Source organism: Pimephales promelas, chromosome 1 (genome assembly GCF_988280905.1).
Source record: "Pimephales promelas chromosome 1, fPimPro1.hap1.1, whole genome shotgun sequence".
NCBI lineage: Eukaryota > Metazoa > Chordata > Actinopteri > Cypriniformes > Leuciscidae > Pimephales > Pimephales promelas.
The window spans coordinates 5787737-5805113 of NC_142769.1; the positions used below are offsets into that span (position 1 = coordinate 5787737).

Sequence of the window (17377 nt, forward strand, 5' to 3'; positions counted from 1 at the left end):
TAAACAGGACAGGTCATAAAAAGATTAGATAGAATGATTGGGTTTTATGAGAAGGTAAGGTTGGTTCATGTTGTAAAAGTCATGTGATGCAAATCCCTTCAAAATAATTAATTAATGATTGTAAAATATACGGAAGCGTATTGTACTGTTTAAAAATAATACTGTTTTTTTCTGAATTAATAGTTAATTATCTCAGAATTATGAGATAATTTTGTCATGGAAAAAGTTTTTGCTTTGTTTTTCTGAATTATCGAGTTAATTATCTCAGAATTACGAGACAATTTTTCATGGGAAAAAGCTTTTGCTCTTTTTTCTAAATTATCGAGTTAATTATCTCAGAATTACGAGAATTTTTCATGGAAAAAGTTTTTGCTCTGTTTTTTTCTGATTTAACGAGTTAATTATCTCAGAATTACAAGATAATTTTTCATGGAAAAAAAGTTTTTGCTCTGTTTTTCTGAATTATCAAGTTAATTATATCAGAGTGACAAGATAATTTTTCATGGGAAAAAGTTTTTACGCTGTTTTTCTAAATTAATGAGTTAATTATCTCAGAATTACAAGATAATTTTTCATGGAAACAGTTTTTACTCTGTTTTTCTGAATTAATGACTTGATTATCTCAAAAACTCATCAATTCAGAAATGAAAAATGAAAGTAATTCATGAAAAAAAATGATCTTGTAATTCCGAGTTAATTAACTCGTAAATTCAGGAAAATAGAGCAATTTTTTTTCCATGAAAAAGTATCGCGTAATTCTGAGATAATTAACTCGTTAATTCAGAAAAACAGAGCAAACAGATTTTTTTTCCATGAAAAATTGTCTTGTAATTCTGAGATAATTAACTCGTTACACGCTTCCATAAAAAATATACTTCTTACCTTGAAAATATATTTTAAAACTTAAAAAAAAATGTAAATATGGATTCTAGTACTTTTAAAACCACATGATATTTTTAGAGTCATTAAGTTTGTTTTTAAATATCATTTTCAAAAACATTTTCTACAACTTGGCACATGTATTATTATTTTATCTCTTACATTAAAAAAAAAAATGTACTGTACATACATATATACATGTAAACATTTTATATATTAAAATACCAAATTGCAAAGTCAGGCATTTCTAATTCTAACTAATTTTCTCATCAAATTCATCCAAGACCAAATCATCTGAGCTTCTACCCACAATCATTTTTCCTACAGTATATCGACAACATTTGTTTCTTTTCTTTTTTTTCTTTTCCAAAGGAGTTTGGGAGAAACATCAGAGCTAGTGTTGATTAGAAAAACACTAAAGAGACGTACTATAAACACGTCTAACGATGCGGAGACGAAAGAGAATGAACTCAATAAGACAGGGAAAAACATCTATTCTCCCAGAGAGTGTGCAATTGAAGACACGTCTTTCATGAGAAATGCTTTGTTGTGGAAGCAGAAAATTCACAAGAAAGTTTTACAAGAAAGAAGACGGAAGAGTTCACAAGTGCTGGTGAGAGGAGAAGATGACGACACGCTCGCATTGACTTGACCCTTTCCTCAATAATGTCTCAGGAGAACAGTTAGTTAACACTGATTGTCTACAATCCTGCTCAATCCTGACAAGTGTGGCCTCGGCCAACTCCACTTCAACACAATCAATTATTTCCTCGCTACCCGTGGCCAAGAACATCCTTAAAGCACACAATCTGCACCAGAGAAACACTCCATTAGGAAGGGGAAGAAAGAACATTAGGAACCAGCTTTTTTCACTGCCTTGTGTTGTGGATTCTTTTCTTAATGGCGACATTCTGATTACATCATCAAAATGATGTTTACTCCTACCACAGATTCATACAGAGATGGTGTAGAATAGTGATGTTCAGGTATTTACTAGAAAGCCATGCTCTTTTGCATAGCATGTTGTCTCTCCGAGATTTTGTGTTTTTGAAAATCAATGGTGATATTTCCAGAGAGGCAGACATGATAATGAAAGAGAGAGGCGAGAAAATGCAACCCTCAGAGGTGATTGCTCATTCCGAGCGGCTTCAAACATCCCTGTGTTAGAAGGACACCTTAAATATTCGGACTTTTTGCGTCACTCCAGACTAAATCCCTAGCAACCACCATAGCAACACACTTCCTCTTGGACGTGAAATGCATTGTAAGTTCCCCCCTGCCACCAGAGATGGAAGAGGGGAGGGAGGGTGCGAGCAGGACGACAGACAGAGAAAAACAGCATCACAAAATGAAAGCATGAGAGGAGAAAGGAGAAAAACAAATCAGGAAGACTTCATTCATATTAATAGCACAAACAAAACAGCCACATAAGCGAACACACTGAGGAGGGAAAATCAGCTATTTTTATTTTTCATCTGTAACACGTTTATCGTTTTCTGTAATATGTCCTGAACTACCATGTTTGAAAAGCGTTTCTCCTATATATTTTGTGGCTATGTGTAATAGATGCCAATAATCGCTGTTAAAGTCAATGTGAATAGCCTTTCAAACCCATTTTACTTCCATAATATGATCTACGTGTGAAAAGTTGGCTTTCTATAGCAAAATGGAGCCAGACCAAATGCGAATTTTGACTATAGACTACCCATGATCCCATAGGTGCAGGGATGACGTATTTTTGTAGGTTCCCTTGACAAAAACCCAATAGGATTTTTCAATTGTCTTTTAGATTATTGCATAAAAAAATGTCTGTGACTAAAAAAAGCTTATGATTTTTACACATTGTTTTCATTGTCATAAATTAACACAACTTTTTGAAGCGTACATACAAGAAGTCAAAAGCTAAAGTTTACACGACAAGAACTAAACAACCACCACAATTGCATGGCTTCAACTTCATCGCTAAGGCAATGTTTACACGGAAATGATTCTGAAGAGAAAACGCAAAAGTGGCGTTGCGTTATCACTTTTTATTCTGCATTTACACAAGCGTTTTGGGTGGGAAATCCGTGTGCATATGGCGACGCAAAAGTGTGTAAAAATTTTATGTAGTATGCACTCCAGACGGCTAGGTGGCAATGTGGAGCACTGCTACACAACAACACCAAGTCCGCGCCTGCGTACAACCTTCACAGTCAAGCAGACTTTTGCGTTTTTACCCGTTTTTACCCTTTTACACCGGAACGCGGCGGTGGAGCGTTTTTAAAATTTCCACTCTGGTTTCACTTTTTTGCGTTTTTAAGCCCCAAAAACGCCATCGCCATGTAAACGAAAGCCACATCCGATAAAATATTTTTACGTTTTCACACACAAGCGTTCTCGTGTAAACAGGGCCTGAGTTTCCGAACCTGAATATTTTTTTAAATTCGTCCAAGACGGTAGCTCCGATTTTCATGAAAATTGAACCAGATCATATTCAGACCATGGTGACAAAAAGTTATGGATTGGTCAAACTCGAATACGGCACAAACTAATTTTACGTAGCACTTAAGGCTGTCTCTCCACAACGCTTTATCGCATTCAGACCAATCTTGGTACATTTCATCACAAGCATGACTTGAGGCAACATGCTGCGTTTTGGCACAGCGCCACCTACTGGTCCCGAAATACAAAAATATGGCTATTATTTTTGCTTATAACTTCTGAACAGTTTGTCGAAAAAAACTGTTGTCTGTTGACATCCAATTTTCAGTCACCTTGCAGAGTCTAAACATGCTAGGTTTCACCTTACGGTTTGTGTAGCGTTGTGATTTAGCGGTTAAGGCGAGGCACGGCAGGCAAAAACGTTTTTTTTTTTTTTCACGGGTCAATTTTGAGATTTTGGGATATTTGTCTTCAATAACATGTCTTTCCGACTTGTGGTGAAAAGACACTTTAGGTCTATATTTTACGACACTTTGTCTGTTTGCGTTTGTAGATTTCTCATAAATTCATCAAAAGTTGGCATTCTAAATCATCCCACTGCTCCGTGATCTGTACCCTATCATCACACACACCGTTAGAAAGCTCTCTCTCTCCTGTACAATGCTGTCGGATCCAAATATGGTCATTTCCTTTTTATCAGCAACCAATCATAAAAGAAAAAGGGCGCAAATCCGCAATCTCATTGGCTGATGCTAAATCTTTAATAGTAAGTGGCAAGAAAATGCAAACAAAGTCTGGTGTGTGTCATTTTTTGTGTCTATACATATATCTATAACTCCAAAACGAAATGAGATGTGCTCACCAAATTTGATACACTCTGTTCCCACCCAGAGTTTCAGGGCAGCGCCACCTAGTAGTAAAAAAGTGGTACAAAATGTCCAAACATACTAATAACTTTTGAATATATTTGCCTATTGTAATGACACTGGTCTTAATAGATGGTCTTAATAGATTCTTTGGGTTATGACATAGATACCAATGTTACCATAGTCAGCCAAACTTCCTGTCCACCATCTTGATTTCATTCAACACCTACTTTTCCAAACTTCTCCTAGATCGTTTGTCCGATTTTCATCAAAATCGAATCGTATCATCTCCAGACCGTGCCAACACAATGTTCTGGATTTCATGTCGATAGACGAAACTTAAAATTTATGAGGCTTTATCTCTGCAGTGCCTTGACATATTGAGCAAACTTTGTATGTGTCATTGTCACCTCTCTCTGACCACACCACATCAATTTCGTAAATGTGCCACCTATTGATCAAAAGTGAAAAAAAAACATTAAATCATATTATTAGTGACTGTATATATGCCTATTCAGCTATTTTGCTTTAAATCATCTTAAAATGTCTTTAATTGCTGCTTGCTGGAGTTGGTCTGACACTCCCAGCCATGTTGACACATCTTGCGCTTGGCCCAGTGCAGACTGCACATATTGTGACTCATAATAAAATGCTCAATGTTTTTTGTAGCACGTTGCAGAAATACATTTTACAAGTAAGACCATTTGTTTATGGAATATTCTCCATTTACAATTAGACCAGGAATCTGAGTTAAAACATTGTAAGAATGTTGACTTTAATCAAATTTCCGCTTTGTTAAAGTGCTATAGTGATACAAGCTAAACTGACACGAGGACTACCTTTTGCGTGAGTAGAATTATGAATGGTGTTTTAATGGCCATAGAAGGTTCTAGGTATGTGCTTCAGTTCCCAGCAATGTTAAGAATGTGTATGGTCTTTTATCGTTTTTTTTTTTTCTTTTGCCAATGACAGTTTTCTTGTAGAATATGTGTGGTGCTGCTGCTTATATAATGGATAGACATTGTATTATATACTATACTACAGTGTGTGTGTGTGTGTGTGTGTGTGTACTGTATATATATATATATATATATATATATATATATATATACACACAATATACAGTATATATATATATATATATATATATACACAGTAATGTAAATAATTATACATACAGTATATATTTTTGCGGCTCATTTGTTTTGATTTTTCCTGAGTTTTTTAAACATTGTTTTATTTTACAGTATATACTTTATTTTTATGTTCGAAATAAAGATTTCAAATTCAAATTCAGTTCTTGAACGCATGCGTCGTGGAAATCTCTTGAACTCTCGCCTCAGGCCTACAAGGAAGAAAAGGAATAGTCGAATAAAGTCGTTATTTTTGTTTGTTTTTTCGCACAAAAAGTATTCTCGTCGCTTGATAAACGTATACTTGAGCCACTGTTGTCACATGGAATATTTAAACATTTTCTTCAATGGCTTGCGTCAAGTTTCGATCCCTTAGGCAGCCTATGTATCAGTGATCCACCTCTCAAATTTAATCAAAAATATCTTCATTTGTGTTCCGAAGATGAACGAAAGTCTTACGGGGTTCGTACATCATGGGGGTGAGTAATTAATGACTTAATTTTCATTTTTGGCTGAACTATCCCTTTAACTTAATCCTTTTGTGTTGGGACTACATGAATATTTTTTGTTGACATCTGAACTTGACAGTGGGTTTCTAGTTTTCATGTTTTGCATGAAACTGGGAAACTGAACTGGGAGAGTAATTAGCATGCTAACATGCTCTATTGTTAGCTAGTACTTACTGAAAGACATTAATTTGAGTTACTTTAATAAATGTTTTATTGACTGAGATTTTAATTTGTTCCAGTACACAATTCAATTGATTAGCCTTGACGGTAAAACTTTACAGTACACTGTGAAAATGAATATGCTTTATCTAATCAAAAAAATTTGGCAACAGATTACAAGCAATATTATTAATTAAATTTAACAAATTAGAATTGAGTAATAATTTATCAAATGAATTCCTTAAAAGTTAACCATTTAAAATGTGTAAAACTTACAACAACAACCCCAAAAAAAAAACATAAACTGAAGTCACCATTATGGTGATCAGTGTTTGTTTTAGGTTTGTTTTAAAATGACGGTTTTCTCCTTCAGTGATTCTGCTTGTTAACATCAGGTGTCTTATAAAATAAAGAGTTCTCAATTAATCTTTGACGTCTGTCTGTTAGTGAGATATGTTTGTTAAATTTTTTGGTGTAAACTTTACTCATTTTAAATGGTTAACATTTTTTAGGAATAATTTGATTAATTATTACTCAATTCTAATTTGTTAGATTTAATTATTAATAATGCTTGTAATCTGTTGCCACAATTCTATTGATTAGATAAAGCATATTCATTTTTACACTGTATAAGGTTTCATTTGTTAACACATTATTAAAATCAAAAGTTGTATCTTTTAATATTATTTATGCTCAAACTAGGCGCGCTCAACTGCCAACTAATCAACGCTCAACTAATTAAATAATATTAATATTATTTATGGACATGAGCTAACATAAACTAACAATGAACAGTTAACTAATCTCGGCAAGGATGAAAACATTCTGCAATAAATGGAATTCTAATTGTTTAATGCATTAGCTAATTCTTAACTAATAGGACTTTGTTTATAAAGTACCATAGACATATACACTAGACCTCACCTTGGGGTTCTAAGCATGCGTCAAAACCGCCGCCATCTTGGAACAGGGGTCTTGTCATAGGAAGTAGCTAGGTAAGGCTGCTATCTCTGCCTTTACTTCGAATTCATTGATGGTGGCGGACTTTTGTGCAGCGTATGATGTTCACGGATGAAATCTGAACTAAGAAGAATGTTTAAAAAAAAAAAAAAAAAAATTTCTTTTTGGAATCAATGATAAATACATGTCTGACCGTTGGAACAAACCAAAAAGACAAGAAAAATCCCATTCATGATGATTTATGGTGATTTTATTTGCGTTAGACCTGTGTCTACTACATTGACGCTGATGCATTAAAGTGGAGGGGCTCCCCTGTTTCAAGATGGCGGCTCTATTGACGCATTCGTTCCAATGAACTGCCGTAGCCAAGGTGAGGTCTAGTGTATATGTCTATGATAAAGTACTACCAATTTGTTCAACCAAACATGCCCTATTTTTGCTGTATACATTTGAATCATGTTGAAAACACAATTTGATAAGCGCATTGAACAAAATACATTTTGAGTGTAAGTTGGAAACATGGAATCGTATGAAAACTTAAAACTTGAAACTCTGAAACAACCAAAATGGCAGCAGCTTTACAACTGGTAATAGTTTTACAATTGAATTATTATTCACTATTATGAACTAATCATTATATCATGCACACAATTTACTTAAAATGAGAGAACCAATAAGTAAAACCTGCTGGTGTATTAATAAGTCATAGGAACTGTTCATTTCTTTCCTGCATGTCTCCGTACTTTTCTCCTCACTAAAGAAAAAACACATATAAAAAAGGGAAGGAGGATCAAGCAGGTGGGTTGCAACCCCACAACCCTCCTCTCTCTGTAACCCCTTCTCCATTCACATGGGACATCCTGTAGAACAGTAATGACCTCTAAGTGAGCCGCTTCCTTTGGAAAGTTTCGGCTTTCCCCCCCTTCGCATCTGCTTTCTGTGTCTCTGAGATCCTGATACTCAGACGCTGATGACTTTAGTCAAACTTCATTAAGTTCATAGCCCCAGCCTCACGTTCCCTAGTGGCACACTCCACCAAACGAGCTCTTCGTCTGCCAGACAGCACTTTACTGCTCCATCTCACAAACGGGGAGGGGAGCGCAATCTATCTCTGTCACTCTCTTTCCCTTTCCCCTTTTCTCTGGGGTTGTGTGGGTCTCCAGTCTCCTCACCATTCGCCAATTGGTTTGCAATAAGTTCATGGAAATGCATTAATGAATGCATTAATGTGACCCAGAGAGCTCTTCTGTAGAGGGGAAAGGTCACACAGGCTGATTGCAGAGAGAGAGCTTAGGCCTTCTCCATACAGCAGGAGAATGTTTTTTTCTTTCTATGACCTCGCTTTTCCCTGTAGATGGGAATGCACAGCCCGTGATCAGTGTAAATTATGTCCTTATTGGCACAATGTGGCCAAAAAACATGGCACAATATGGCTATCTTCCAAAACCTTTCCTAAAGTTTGCCATTAAAACCATTTTTGTATAGACATCAATAGATTCTAAACCACCCCGAGCTTGATGTGTAGGAGTAAGTTTATCATTTCTACTTAATAAGAACAAGTTATTATATTAATATATTCAAAAACACTTGGCTGAAATGTAAAATTACCATGTTTATTGGTGGAAAAGATTATCTAAGAAGTTTTTGCACATTTTTCCATTGTTTTTCTACATAATGGTAAATGGACGTTGTTGACTGTTGTGCTTGCATCTCATGTCTTACAGCAGCATTTTGGACATATTTATGTGTCAGTCATACAGTACATAGATAAAACAGGTTGGATTTTGACACTCAAAAAAATCTATTTTTAAAATGGATTTATTAAAATAGCTTAGAATCAGCATTAATCTGCTCATTGTAAAAACAATTGCATTTATTCAATCACAAAAAGTGAAGATGGTTAAAATATGGCTAGCTGTGGAACAAGCAATTAGTTCAAATGTAGACTGAAACTAATTGGATGTATTGATGATAAATATATCAACCAGGGGTGCGTTTCCCGAAAGCATCGTTAGCCAACTATGGTTGCAAGTTGGTCGCAATTTCCATTGAACTCTATTGGTAACGACGGAACTTGCGACCCTAGTTGGCTAACGATGCTTTCGGGAAACGCACCCCTGGTTATTGTGCATTTAAAAAAAAAAACATTTAGTTTATAACTACTATTACAGAAATATTGTATACCTGTTTCATTTACGTACAGTATGATAAATGTGCATTGCAAGTTTATTAGTGTAATGTTAAAATTGTTTATCCGAATGGATGGAAACGTTGCAATTCAAATGCAATTCAAGTGGAGACATGCATATGTATTGAAAGTGGTTCATATGTGTAGTAAAATAGTATCATAAATTTCTAATTTGGGTCCTTCTTGGCCGATAAAAGGCAGAAAATGACTTTTTAGTGCTTGTGGATTGTAGACAACAATCCCCATAGTTCATTGCAATGCTCAGCTCCGCAGGCCACTCCCACTACTCCGCCCATCAACGTAGACTAGAGTTGAGCTCCACTCTACGCTAGCGCCTGGAAATCATTTCCACAATGAAATCAGATAATGCGCGCTAATATAATATGACGATGTACAGTAAGAGCGTCAAAGCGGCGCCCGCGCCATCAGCCAATGGATTGGCGTGATTCTATATGGGCTTCAGGCAATCGGCACACTTACTCTGACGCGTAATTTAGGTCTTTTACGCGCAAATCGTGTAGCGTTTTGTCTTCGGCATCTTCATTAATTCCCTCGCTATCAGACGTTCCGGGAGTCTCCCGCATATTGATAACGGCTCCCTGATGCCCACAAATTAGTTAAGAGTGAGTGAGCAAGAGCGGGCGTGCGAGACAGATCAGACTGTGATCCAAACCATATAGTGCGCGCACGAGGGAGAGAGAGAGAGTGAGAGACTTTGCGTGTGTGCGCCTCATAACACAGAGACTCAGGCACCGAAATTTTCGTTCTTATTCGGTCTGGTTATTACTGTTTACGTCGAACCGGTTTCCTACTGGCACCGCGTTTCAGTACCCAACCCTATCCATAATGCATCCGTCTGCGAAATTCAGTACTTTCGTCCATATTTTCAAAAAGTTTCTGCCGGTGAAATCCAACGCACTGGCACTGATCTGTGATTGGTCTGTTAGCGCATTAGGTCCAACCCCCTATGGGTGGGTTTGAAAGGGCGAGATCTAGTCCTTATAGTCTTTACAGAAATCCCCCCCTCTTACACTTCCTCCTCCAATGACGTAAAATGACGATTTTTGGGTCATTGTAGGAGGAAGTGAAAAAGGTAAATGGCGGATTTCTCTCGTCTCAGGGGAAAATGAGACAGTGTTGCACGACCATTCAATAGTATGACTGGATTCCTAACAATGGAAATCTTAATGCAAATGGGTGGAGTGTCCCTTTAAATATAAAGTGAACTATTTACTGCATATGAAGGTTCAGGGCAGATGTTCACTTCTGAATCACCTGAAGCTGAGATCTGAATCATCTGAAAAAGCACTTTCAGGCTTAGCAGTACAAGAGCCAAAGGAAAAGTAGTGCAAAATGGCCTCCTACGTATGCACTGAGAAATGTGGCGGTTTCTTTGCATATTGAACTCATTCTTTGGGTATATCTAAAGGTCTTCTGCTCTGGACCAACCTTAAACCTGTATATTTAATCTACTGAACTTTTCAGATGAGCAGTTTAATCCCGCTCATTGCTCCGTTTGACCCCTGACAAGCATCTCAAACAGTCAGAGCGGTCTGGCATTTCTCAGAGCAGTAATAAATCAAATTAGCCTAATTCTAATTCTGAGCATCATTTCATGAAAGATAATCAGCAGTAAATACTCCATGTCCTTCAACGTAATTCAATAAAGCTGCATTTGTTTGTTTTAAATACAGAAACACAGTGACATGTTGTAGTGTTCGCATTAAAGGCTGTGAATTGACCAAGTTACAATATGCTTACATAAAGTTTGCCTTTGAAATCTTATTCTGTCACGACAACTCTCTGAGTGATTGGCATGGTAATGGGTATGACAATTTTGATATATTTGGTCATGGCGGAATAGATCTGCTACTGTACATTGCTGCTGGAAAGCCAGTACATACACGACGTGTGTACATGAATTTCCCGTAGCAGATCTGTACAGGTGGAACTGGGGAGGGTGGTGGCTTTCTGACAGCGCGCTGCACTGCTAAGGCAAATGCTAACCACATATTTGAAGGTTGAGCACGCAAGCTCATTGGATACTGAAACAGCAGGAACCAATCAACTGTGCCCTAGAATTATATGATTGATAGCCTTTGAGGTCAGGACCTATTTTCTTTTTATGATTGTGCTGTTTCATTAACTCTAATTCGTCTTCATAAATAACTGGCTCAACAGTGATCTTGGACTTTTTATTGATATCCTTTGGCGTGGGTGGCAGTAGTATCATAGAAAAGAAAGTGAGCTTTCAGTTATATGGGTCATTCTACATTTGCAGTGAAAAGTGGTGCCCCTCTACTTTGCAACAGTTAAAATAAACCTGAAATACAAATAAAATCATAAAATGTGTAAAAAAAAATAAAATAATTCAGCATGTTCGTGGATCGCATCTTGGATTGCTAAATTTTGAACACAAATAAAAGGCCATTGCACACCGAGTCCGACATTTTCGTATGCGTTTTTTCGTATTCGTGATTCGGTGGCTCTGAATTTTCAAAAAAACATTTAAACTCCATTCAAACTGCTTGCTACGAATGCGAAAAACGCAGAAAATCGAACCCGATTCGATTTTTTTTTATGACAGACGAAAGTTTCGGAGGCAGTGTGCAAGCGTGATTGACATAACGTGAGGTCGTATTTATTTTTTAATGTGCGGAAAATTTGGACGCGAATTTCGGACTCAGTGTGCAATGGCCTTAAGTAAACTACGTACTACTTACTAAAAAATTAAGTAATAAAAGTTGTAGTTTAAAAGTATTTAAAAGTAATTAATTAGTAAAAGTTATATAGTATACATATATATATATATATGTGTGTGTGTGTGTGTGTGTGTGTACTTATAACTCCACAACTAAAACTTCCGCAGGCAGACGTGTCTGAGAAAATTGAGAAAACATTGTTGATTGCAACAAAATTTAATTTCAAATTGCATTATGTTGGCAATGTGATCCAAATGTTTAAACACATCTATACATTACTTTCAGTGTAAAACTGGATAAATTAATTATTTAACACCTAAAGGGATGATGGATTGAGAAATCAAGTTTTTCTTGAGCTTTTGACATCTAAGAGGTCATCATATTTTAAGAATATCCTGTAAGTTTCAGAACTGAAAACGTCCTTGTTAGTCCAATAAAAGCATTTATTGACACCAGCCTCAGCAAACGACTCGTTTTTCAAAGTGGGGAACTATGACGTCAAAGAGGATAAAACACCACCCCCGCAGAAGAAGATCAACGCCTACTTCAACACGGCTGGTTTAGTCCCGCCCACCGATTCACGCATTACACGCATAGCTAAATAACAGAGATGCCTACCTCGTGATGACAAACCGGATCGATCAACCGAGCAATACAGAATATTGTGCAGTGCCTGGTTGTGGAAGAAGACAGTCGCTGCATAAGCTTCCTCTGGATTCCAATAGGACTGCATGGATAAACTTTATTTTTAATGACGTTCTAGCTGATGAGGTAAAACATCGTCCGTCTGTTCGCTTCATTTCACGGAGGATTGTTTTGTAAACAAGACTGGATTTGCAGAATCCAGTGCACAGCCGTCTATATTGGATCCGACAGGAATGGTGCAACACACGGACTCTGGGTCAAACTTGTATGGGCGAATCATTCCGGTTGCCATTTTACAACATTGGACGTTTTCAGAACAATTTCCCTTAAGTGCATCGACGGGCGAGTTGAAACTCATTATAATATGCAAAACTTCCAAGTCTTCAGTGCGAGACGCCCATAAAAACCGAGCGTTTTTCAGCTAGGCTCAAAAGTAGGGTAGAAAATAGCTTATTACTTATTCATTTTGATGTTTTTGAATGCAAAAACCAAGCGAACGTCATAAGTTGACCTCAGACAACAATATAGTAAACTTTAAAAAGCCAGTTCGATACCCCTTTAATTCATATTTTTCCTCAATACTTCAGTGGGGATAAATAATAATAAAGGAATAAATTGTGTTCCATCTGGCTTTAGTTTGCCGTTGCTCTTTGTGCAGTCCAATCTCTGGCATGTCCCCATGGGCCGGGCTCTTGATTATCTCCTGCCTCTTCAATGCTTTGTGTGTTGCATGCTGCGACGTATTAACCGAAATAAGATGGCCAGCCAGGCCGCCCTCCCTCCCTCTCTCCCCTTCCACACTTCCACTATAGGTAATCAGTGTCCAGGAGGCCTTTCCCGCACCGAACTGCATACATTAGCATTAATCACAGCCCTGTGCCCTGCTGCACTATTCATACCAGCGACAAACAAAAGGTTACACTTCTCCTCTGGCCCCTTTCTCTCCATCTCTCCTATTCTTCCGCTCTCTTCTTGTTGCATCCTGACTGGAGAATTTCCTCTATCTTATCTGGCGCAGACAGGCGAGACAAATGCTTTGAAAGCAGGCAGGAAAGCAAGCCGAGCTCCAGATAAATCATAGATGAGCCAGTCTGAGCGCTGATCATATAATCCCACCATTCACACTGACTAATACAGTAAACTGAGAATGCATGTGTTCTTCATCAAATATTTATACATACATAATTAGACAATGTCAAATGCATGCATAAGGAATGTTCGTGTGTTCATTCACATAGGTTGGCACATAACACTTATTAGCATGAGTATATGAAGGCACACAGAAAGAAAGGCGGTTTCTGTGTGACTAGGAGAAAAAAAGGGCCGTATTTGTGTGTGTGTATTAAAGACTGTCAATATAAAATGCTGATGCACAGTATATTTCTGCCTTCTTCCCTATGCCTGACTCCCTTGTGATCACCAGGCAATTACTGAAAAAGAAATCATCGCTTCACTTCATTCTTGCGCTCCCTAACTTTAATTGCTTAATGCATCCTTTACTGCTGGACTGTTACCCTCATCCTCCCTCCCTCCCTCCCTCCTTCTCTCTCGCTCACTTGCTTTATCTTTTCTTTGTTTCTCTCACTCACATCCACTGCAGCACATTGCAGCTGAGCCCTGCTAATTAAAACTGAATCTGGACATAAAGCAAAATGGGATGACATCCACTCTTTCATGCATTTCATGCTTTCATTTCAGACCCCCTAAAAATCTGCAATGAATTCAGATTTCTCTTAAAAATATTAGAGACTTTGTGAGATCTTTAAGCATTTGCTGAAAAATATATCTGAGGTTATTTCACTTTTAATTCTCCAGTTATCTGTCAGTAAATCCATAACAGTTTGTTACTTTAAGTATTGTCCTTATTGTAGTGAGTAGTACATCCAAGTTCAGTGTTTCCCATTAATTACCTATACGCTGGAAACCAACCACAGTCTAATCTGACCTGCCACTGTTTCACAATAAGCTGAAAGTATTTTAGACTTCTCATAATAACATAACAGATATCTTTTGTTTTAATATGGCTTTAAGACGCTTATCAAATCGCAAAACACTGTAATTAAATTAAATACGTATACAGTCTGTTTTGCTGCATCTGGGAACGCTACATGCACCAGTTACTGTATTTTCACATTCAGACAATTTCCAACATCCAACAAATTTTCCGATTAAATAAAAGCTTTAACCATAACTTTAACTTTAAATAAAAGTTTAACTCTTGCAGGAGAAATTAAGACACTGGTAATGTAGTTTTACTTTAATGTAGAGTAAAATAATTAATATTATATATATACAGTAAGTATATTAAATATATTTTTTTCATTTTACAGTGCAGTTGTATGACAATAGTAATTGTCATACAACAGTCCCCTTTAGGCAAGGCAAGGCAAGTTTATACACAATGGCAATTCAAAGTGCTTTTACATAGAAGAAATTAAAATATTCAAAAGAAATCAGAATAATTAAAACAGTTTAGAATCAAAAATAAAATGAAGTACAGTAACAGTCAGACGTACAAGTCAATGCAAAGACTTTTTACTCTGATCTATTTGGTCACTGAAAAAGGAGTTTAAAAAAGGAGTTATGCAACCCTATACATATATATATATATATATATATATATATATTAAAAAATTAAGGGCTCAGGTGGAGGACGTAAAGCTGGAGAGGCAAGTAGCCAAACAGGGGCAGGCAGAACAGTCCATGGAGGAGTGGAGGGTGGGAGGAGCAAGGGGGAGTCAAGGGCGAAAGTCAACTGACGGAGACAAAGCCAATGGTAGTGAAGGCCTGGGCGCTGATGGGACCTGGAGGCCGAGGGGGATACGCAACGATGAGAGTTTGAGGTGAAGTGAGGGTGCCCGAGGACTGAGGAACCAGCAGGGGGACAGGTGACTTTAAACTGGCTGGGAACATTGGGGATGGAAGAAAAATAGAAACTTCCAATTCTAAATATTTAAACATTGCACTCTGTGGCTGCAGTGTGGGTGGGGCTCCTTTCCATCTCCTCGAACTCCATGAGTACTTACAAAGCGTCACATGGTGTTGCCAGCTCATGCACCTGGTCAGACAGCTCCTTTCCATCTCCTCGAACTCCATGAGTACTCACAAGGCGTTACATGGTGTTGCCAGCTCATGCACCAGGTCAGACGGCTCCTTTCCATCTCCTCGAACTCCATGAGTACTCACATGGCGTTACATGGTGTTGCCAGCTCATGCACCTGGTCAGACAGCTCCTTTCCATCTCCTCGAACTCCATGAGTACTTACAAAGCGTCACATGGTGTTGCCAGCTCATGCACCAGGTCAGACGGCTCCTTTCCATCTCCTCGAACTCCATGAGTACTCACATGGCGTTACATGGTGTTGCCAGCTCATGCACCTGGTCAGACAGCTCCTTTCCATCTCCTCGAACTCCATGAGTACTTACAAAGCGTCACATGGTGTTGCCAGCTCATGCACCAGGTCAGACAGCTCCTTTCCATCTCCTCGAACTCCATGAGTACTTACAAAGCGTCACATGGTGTTGCCAGCTCATGCACCTGGTCAGACAGCTCCTTTCCATCTCCTCGAACTCCATGAGTACTCACATGGCGTTACATGGTGTTGCCAGCTCATGCACCTGGTCAGACAGCTCCTTTCCATCTCCTCGAACTCCATGAGTACTTACAAAGCGTCACATGGTGCTGCCAGCTCATGCACCAGGTCAGACGGCTCCTTTCCATCTCCTCGAACTCCATGAGTACTCACAAGGCGTTACATGGTGTTGCCAGCTCATGCACCTGGTCAGACGGCTCCTTTCCATCTCCTCGAACTCCACAAGTACTCACAAGGCGTTACATGGTATCGCCCGGTCAGACGGCTCGTTTCCATCTTCTTGAACTCCATGAGTACTCACATGGCGTTACATGGTGTTGCCAGCTCACAAACCTGGTAAGACGTTTCTCAAGTTTCAGGCTCCAGAGATTGGCTCAAGCCTCCATCTACGGTGGGCACTGGTATACGCTCCATGCAGAGGGTGATTGCTGACTGTGCTCTCAATCCGGAGTGGGGCTGGTGTCTTCCGCGGCACAGATGGTGAAATCAGATCCATTATTCACCAGTACATGCATAACTATTTTGAGAATTTGGATGAGGAAATTTGGTTGTTGGAAGTTTCTCCCGCCCCAGCTGGTCCCACCAAGCATGAACTTTCCTGTGTCCCCGCTAGTCCTGCCCAGCATGGACTCACTTGTGCCCTCGCTGGTCGAGTCCAGCTCAGAGTCTCCTGTATTCACGAGATTTCCATCCCAGCCTCCCTCTCCCACCTCCTCATTCAAAATCAGCCAATTCCTCAGCTCCGCCTCCGCTGGTTTCCTTCAACCCCTTGATTTATCTCTGTGTGGATCTGCCTAGCTCTCCAGCTCCGCCAAATCAAGAAGACCCCTGGTTCTGCCTCCAGCCACTGTTTCCGTCACTTCACCTCGGTCCGTCTCCCTGACTCCTCTTTGACCTCCTTGCCTCCTCCATCCCTCGGCTCCAACTGGGACCATCAGACTTAAGGCTCCAGGCGTGGAGGGCTCCACCACCTTTGGCTCTGTTCCATTGTCCATCCCCATGGTATCATTGAGGGCTTCTCCTCCATGGCTCCTCCCTCCCTCAACATCGCCATGGGCCTCCTTCCTGGCTGCACTCTGGGTTTCAGCCGGACTCCTCATGCTCCCGTCTCCACCCTGGCCCATCCTGCCATCTTTGCCCCCCTGGTCTCTCCGTTTGTCATCTGCTCTGCATCCTCCTCCAGAGCCCTCACCCTCCATTCTCAGTTGGACTGTTACGGTGCGAGGATGAACCTTTCAGGCGTAATGTAACATGTATAGTCAGTTTTGGTTTCATTTCCCTTGCTAGTTTGTCCCCATGGTCATTGATTAAGTTATGCA

The 17377-nt window shown here is 38.9% G+C and overlaps 1 protein-coding gene across 1 annotated transcript in view; it reads right to left on the reverse strand.

Moving 5' to 3' along the window:
* pmfbp1 (polyamine modulated factor 1 binding protein 1) overlaps positions 1 to 17377 on the reverse strand; it is a 300111-nt gene that overhangs the window by 175710 nt on the left and 107024 nt on the right. The window lies entirely within an intron of this gene.